The 6,915-nt window shown below is 37.2% G+C and overlaps 1 non-coding gene across 1 annotated transcript; it reads right to left on the bottom strand.

Annotated features, from left to right (window-relative positions):
• Positions 1 to 6,289: 6,289 nt before the first annotated feature.
• Positions 6,290 to 6,393, bottom strand: LOC111723867. Its single transcript, XR_002772315.1, has one exon. It is a non-coding gene; the product is annotated as a U6 spliceosomal RNA (small nuclear RNA).
• Between the last annotated feature and the right edge of the window lie 522 nt (positions 6,394 to 6,915).

Here is a 6,915-nt window from a genome sequence, read left to right as displayed (position 1 = left end):
ATAGAGATGTTTGACCCCAAGAGTGGAAAAAAAGGATGTATTTAAAAAGTGAAGAAGCCAGTTTAGAGAAGAGAGCATCATGGGTAAAGAAAAGGGAGGAGAGGGTCAGCAGACTGAGGTGTGCTTCCTAGGGAATCGGGCCTCAAACCAGAGCTTTGCATTTTGCATAGAGAACACTTCCAACAAGGCTTTTAATCATTTTGGCACTTAAAGATTTAAGTACTCAAGGATCCTCAATTTAGGAACAGGTTTTCATTTAGTAACAAAGAGGGGTAATAGAAAAAACATTTTTTTAAATTTTTCAGTCTCACTGTTAATCCAATTGATGAAATGCATGTATGTACATGCTGTACAAACATTTCTCAAGCACGATCTTGTAGACAATTTGGGGTGAAACATATTTCCCATTTAAAAAATACAGGACATTTGAAGTCTATTCTTATGAGAAACATACCGTAAGAGGATCAGAGTTCCTACTCCTTGTTTCCTTTTTTTTTTGGAAAAAAAGAAAAATGCTCGACTGTTAGAAGAGAGATGAAACAAAACTAGGAAGTGGGGTAAGTCAAAAAATATTAATCTGGGGTTGTTGATTCTATTACCGTTAAATAATGAAAATAATGTCAGGTGATGCCAGTAGTTACCAAGCTGGGAGATTCTGAAATCATCTGATACCTTTTCAATTCTTAAAGTTCATTTTAGCCACTGAGTAAATAATACATTTTTATTTACTCGTAGTACTATAAAGTTGAATACAGTTCTAGCCCTGCTTTTAAAAAGATCACTGTTTTTTTCTGGGTTTTCCCATATTGTTTTTCTTTCCTCTGTTTTCTCTTCCCCTTCCTGCCTCCTCCTTTCTTTTCCTGAACTCATTTTACTCTTACAACCGTACTATGAGAGAAATTTCTTGTCTGATCTTAGTTTCTTCACCCACATTTCCCCTCTCTCATCCTAAGAAAAAATCCTACATGAAGATAAGTAATAGGACACTTTTGATTAGCATTTCCTTTTGGTAAAATACAGCGATGATTCTCATTTGGTATTTTGTCACGTTACAGTGTAAGTAAAGGTGTTATCTAATGAGTTCCTAATACTTTAGCACAATCTTTATGTAGCTCGATACTCCAGAAATCGAATGTGATTGATGGAAATGTTTTTTAAAGTACAGAAAAATTGCCATTGCGATATCATGAAATGTTGCATGGTATTCAACGTATATTGTCAGGGAAGACTTTGATCAACATCGGCAAATCTTGGCCATGTATCAATCCATGACAAAGGCTGTTTCGTTGCAGTTCCTGCCACTTCATTAAGTTATTGCTTTGAGGAGAGAATTAGACTGGAGGGAACATGCAGATAAGAATCAATGTGTTTTTCTTGCTCTCCCCAGATAAGATTTTATCTGCTTGATGACAGATGGGGCTCCTATCTCTCTCTATAGGAGATACACAGATGTACGGCTTTAATGTATAAAATGTAGATGAGATATTATATCTCACCTACCTTTTTACACACCCCTTTCCTTATTAACTCTGCTTTAAAGCAGATACTATATATTTCAAGATAGGGTTGGAAGCTGATGACAAAGAATAAGTTTCTTAGAATGCCATTGCATTGATGTTGTTCTTTTAGTTTTTGACCAGGGCTGGGTTTGAACCCACCACCTCCAGCATATGGGGTCAGCACCCTACTCCTTGAGCCACAGGAGCTGCCCAAGATATTTGATTCTTGAAGTAGTGTCCTGAATAATTTAGAACTTGAAAACTATCCAATTATTTTATTTAAATAATATTTACTAAATGTACTTGTTTTTCAGAGGTAAGGTGATTTATGAAACTCTACAAAGGTAGAAATAGATTAAATTCTACATATATATACTTGCACTTTGGATCTGAGATAACCAAAGCAAATTAGCAAATTTGGGGGTAGAAAAAGTTTTTCAGATATTATATTTTAATATACAAATTAATGTACTATAATTATTTAAAATTATTTATTACGACTTTTTCTTGCATGCCATTCTAGATTCTGAACAAGTTCCTCTGTTAAACAATGAAATGAAATAGGGGAATATAAATAAGAAAAAGTCTAAAATATGGAAGGTGCAAAAAAAAATTGTTAAACGTTCGAACTTAAATACAGACATATCAGGGATCAGTGGCCAATGAGTTGGATCCACACAATCTGTCAGTTTTTCTTCCTTTTACTGTTCTGCTAATATATATATATATATATATATAAACTTTAAAGGAGAGGAGGCCATTACAGGCCAAACACATGTAAGAAATGCCTAAGTAAAAGCACTTGATTGCAAAATGCCAACAGATACTGAAAGTGAACTCTTTTTTGATTCTTTATTGGACCCAATAGACAAAACGAAAAACAAAATACAAACAAACAACTTAGTTTCTGATGTCCATATTCCATATCTATTAATATCTTTTAAACAAATGTTGATCACAGATCAAGAGAGACTCCCTTCTCTTAACTCAACCCAGGGGAACATATTTGCTTCTTAAGATGGCAGAATATCGCACACTCCCAGAAAACAAATCAAATAAAAATATTTTTACCATTGTGTCTTTTATAAATTTTACTCAAGAAGAAATTAAGACTATTACCAAGTATCACCCACACTGAGGTTTTTAGCTCTCTGCCTGTGAGGCTGACTTCTCTGTTGGAAAGTTTCTTTCTTTTGAAAACAGTTATGTCTTTCTTCCTCATTTGAGAGGCAGGCTGTGAGGCTGTGAGAGGCAGGCTTCTTCTCTTCTCTAACAGAAATGTTTGGCAAAAGGATCAACCAGGCTCAGGGCCTGTGGCCCAAGAGGCTAAAGTGCCAGCCACATACACCTAAGCTGGCAGGTTCGAATCCAGCCTGGGCCCGCCAAACAACAATGACGGTGCAACCAAAAAACAGCCGGGCATTGTGGCGGGCTCCTGTAGTCCCAGCTACTTGGGAGGCGGAGGCAGGAGAATTGTTTGAGCCCAGGAGTTGGAGGTTGCTGTGAGCTGTGATGTCACAGCGCTCTACCCAGGGTGACAGCTTGAGGCTCTTTCTCAAAAAAAAAGAAAGAAAAAAAAGGTGTTGAGGTTGGCAATCCATCAAGTACAGTAACTACCATGGCTTCCAGTGCTTCGGCCAAACCTCAGATGCGTGGCCTCTTGGCCAGGTGCCTGCGGATTCATATTGTTGGAGCATTTGTTGTATCCCTGGGGGTTGCAGTTTTCTATAAGTTTGCTGTGGCTGAACCAAGAAAGAAGGCATATGCAGATTTCTACAGAAATTATGATTCTATGAAAGATTTGGAGGAGATGAGGAAGTCTGGTGTCTTTCAGAGCGTAAAATAATTTTGAAATATAAAGAATTTTTTTGGACTGATTTACAGAGACGTTTGTCACTGACCTGTGTTCCTGAGCTATGAATATGAGTGATAAATAAACTATTAATAAATTTTTAAAAAAAGGAGCAACCAGTGGCAATATATAATACTCTTCTTTTTCATGTAAGAAAAAAATTCTCACCTAGAAAATGGCCAAGAGGCTTGACCTACCAGCTAGGATTTTCTAAGGGTCTTAAGGAACCTCTCTCAATCCCGAAATGTAGAAAGCAGGTATTCCTGATTGACGAAGCTTGGGAAATGCCTCCTGTTCAGCTCCAGCCTCTGGAAGTTTTCAAAGTAACTCTTCCATCCCTTTTTACTAACTCTTTTTTTTTTTTTTCTTTTTCATTTCAGATTAATATGAGGGTACAAATGTTTAGGTTACACTGTTTTCACTTCTAAGGTAAAGTTCAAGTTGTAGTTGAGCCCTTCACCCAGGGGGCTGCTGAACACCCTCACACTGTGCACATTCTTCTTAGTAAAGTATCTCAAGAATGTACCCGATACTAATATTGAGCCAATATATAAACAACTACACGCCCACATGAACGAAAAAAAATGCAAGTATATTTTACTAGCTCTCTTTGCCCTTAGGAAGAAGCAAGTGCTCTGGGTGTCTAACATGCCCTGGGAGGCAGAGGCAGCGTTTTTCCAGTAAGTGGCATCACAGTGTTAAGAGTAGCCGCCCTCTGTCAGCCATCTCTTACCTCTTTTATAGATTTGCATAATGAATTCTCCCCAGTATCCATCCCTGACCAACATCATGCAGCCATTTTCCCTATGCTCCACCTGTGTGTGACCAAGTGGCTGTCGGTGTTGTGTCCATAGTTTAGGGGACAGAATTCAGGCTCAGGCCCCAGCTGTCTTCCAGGGCTATTTAGAGGTCATGTTCAGGGGTTATATAGATTATGAAAGCTGCTGCTTTGTTTCTCTCTTTATTAGTGATGGAAATGTGAAAAAAAAGGCATATCATCTGTTGGTCTGAACTCTAGGAAGAAGGCATTTCAAACATTATAAATCTAAAGAAGGCATAAATCTAAAGAAGGCATTTCAAACATTATAAATCTAAAATCCCACAATGTTCTATTCATTGTTATGGTATTTTCCAAGTAATAGGAATGCTGATGAAGTATTTTAATTTTTTTTTAGCTCTGAAATTAATGATTTCAAAATGCCTTCAGAGTTTGACATGATAAGTTTAGTTAATATTGTGTATTAAGATATTTTATAGGTATAGGTAAGGCAATAGGGGCTTACCGTGAATTAGGAATTTTCATTGCTGCTTTTCTCACCAGATTATGTTTCTTTTCTTTCGTTCATTATCTCTGAGGATAGCACCGATTAGCTTTTATCAGTCTGTTCATCCATCAGTTCACTCATCCATTCATCCACGTATTCATTGATTATCCATTGATTTAATCAAAGTATCTCTTGCATATGTGATCTAACTCAGGTACTGCAATATGCCGGAATGTGTCTAGAAACCAAACCTACCTGAAAACTCAGGCATTTTTTTCAGAGATCTTTTTTTTTTTTTTCAGAGATCTTTATTCTACCTATCTCCCACATTCAGATGCCAAGTCCTATAGATTTTACTTTTTGAATCTCATTAAATTATGTTCCCTTTTCTTCAATCCTATTAACATCATTCTCTCAAATAGACTACTATAATAGTCTGTAAATTGGATAGCATGATAATTACGGGGCACAGATTAGGGATGGGAGTGTTTCAAAGAGAACAGACTTTGGATCTCTGCTATTTGAAGTCCTTGGGACAGAAAAGACAGCAGGGGCAGATAGAGAAGAGAAAAACCTTGGTGGGATATAATTTTTGTGCCCATATTCAACTTCTTCTTCTTTTTTTTTTTTTTTTTCTTTTTTGGCAGTTTTAGGCTGGGGAAAGGTTTGAACCCATCACCTCTGGTATATGGGGCTGGCGCCCTTACTCCTTTGAGCCATAGGCATCACCCTGCATTTGACTTCTACTTACATTACATTATGCTTTTTAATGCCTGCAATTACTTTTTTTTAAAATTTGAGATAGAGTCTCACCATGTCACCCTCAGTAGAGTGCTATGGCATCACAGCTCACAGCAACCTCAAACTCTTGGGCTTAAGTGATTCTCTTGCCTCAGTCTCCCAAGTAGCTGGGACTACAGGCATCCACCACAACGCCTAACTATTTTTTGGTTGTAGTTGTTATTGTTGTTTGGCAGGCCCAGGCCAGGTTCAAACCCACCACCTCTGGTGTATGTGGCTGGCGCCCTAGCCACTGAGCTACAGGCACCGAGCCTGCCTGCAATTACTTTTCAAAGAAGTTAGCCACCTGTATGTTAAACTGGTTACTCATAAAAGCTAAAAGGTTTTTATGAATGGGTGCCTGTCCATATTTCCGTTTTTTCAGAGATGTCTCTTCTATTCATCTCCCACATTCACCTTATTTTCAGGCCTATTCTTTCTTTATTGTGTTTTAGGATTAGAAAGTGGGGTCCCAGTGGGCACTAGAAGGAGGAATGGATGTTAATAAAGGAGAGGGGATACTAATGAGGAAGAAGTTGGAGATCTTGAAGACAAATACAGCTATGTTTCAAATTTGGTAATTTTGCTTGTGCCTGGTTGCTATTCTTTCTTTTTTTGCAGTTTTTAGCCTGGGCTGGATTTGAACCCACTACCTCTGGTATATGGAGCCAGGGCTTTACTCCTTTGAACCACAGGCACCACCCCAGTTGCTATTATTTCCTAGAGAAAAAATTACTGTAGTTTGTGTCTGGTTCTTCTGAGACAATAGTGCCTATACCATGGTATGAACTATGAGTGTCGGAATTGATTAATATCTTGTTGCATTATAAAATGTACTGAAAACTAATAAGCCAGATTATTTCAAAGTAGTTGATAGATTGAAGTATTTTTTTTTAAATATGGAATGCTTCACGAATTTGTGTGTCATCCTTGCGCAGGGGTCATAATCTTCTCTGAATTGTTCCAATTTTAGTATATGTGCTGCTGAAGTGAGCACAGATTGAAGTATTTTTGAAAGCTCCTTAAAGACCTCATTCAGAACAATAGAACCACACTACAATTATTCTAAGTGAGTGAGGTTTTACTATTAAGTGTGGATGTCAAAGTCCTAGATCCCATAACAGGATATTGTAATTGAAACAATTCCCTTGGGGAAAGGGAAATAGTCATATTGTTACTCTTTAACCATAAAGCTTTGAAATAAGTGAATAGGGTATTCAGAAACCTAATGAACTATGGTTATTAGGCAGTCATTTTCTCAAGGGCATACAAAGTTATTCACATTATTGCCTCTTGATTATCTACATCCCCAAATCCTTGTAGTGTTTTTTTTTTTTTTCAAACCAGTATTTGCAGTGAAGACAAATAACAATAGTGCTTGTTAATACAATGTAAGTGTTTTGAGATACCCGGAACTATGTTCCTATAATGTGAACATCAGTTGTTCACTGTATGAACTTTCTTTAATAATAGAATGAATCAACCTATCATTGAAACTCTACCAAACATTTCATATTTA

This window comes from Otolemur garnettii, unplaced genomic scaffold (assembly GCF_000181295.1).
Source record: "Otolemur garnettii isolate 467f Iridium unplaced genomic scaffold, OtoGar3 scaffold00016, whole genome shotgun sequence".
In the NCBI taxonomy this organism is placed as follows: Eukaryota; Metazoa; Chordata; class Mammalia; order Primates; family Galagidae; genus Otolemur; species Otolemur garnettii.
Note: the sequence above shows the minus strand (reverse complement) of the source record. Positions and strands in the feature narration are given on the sequence as shown.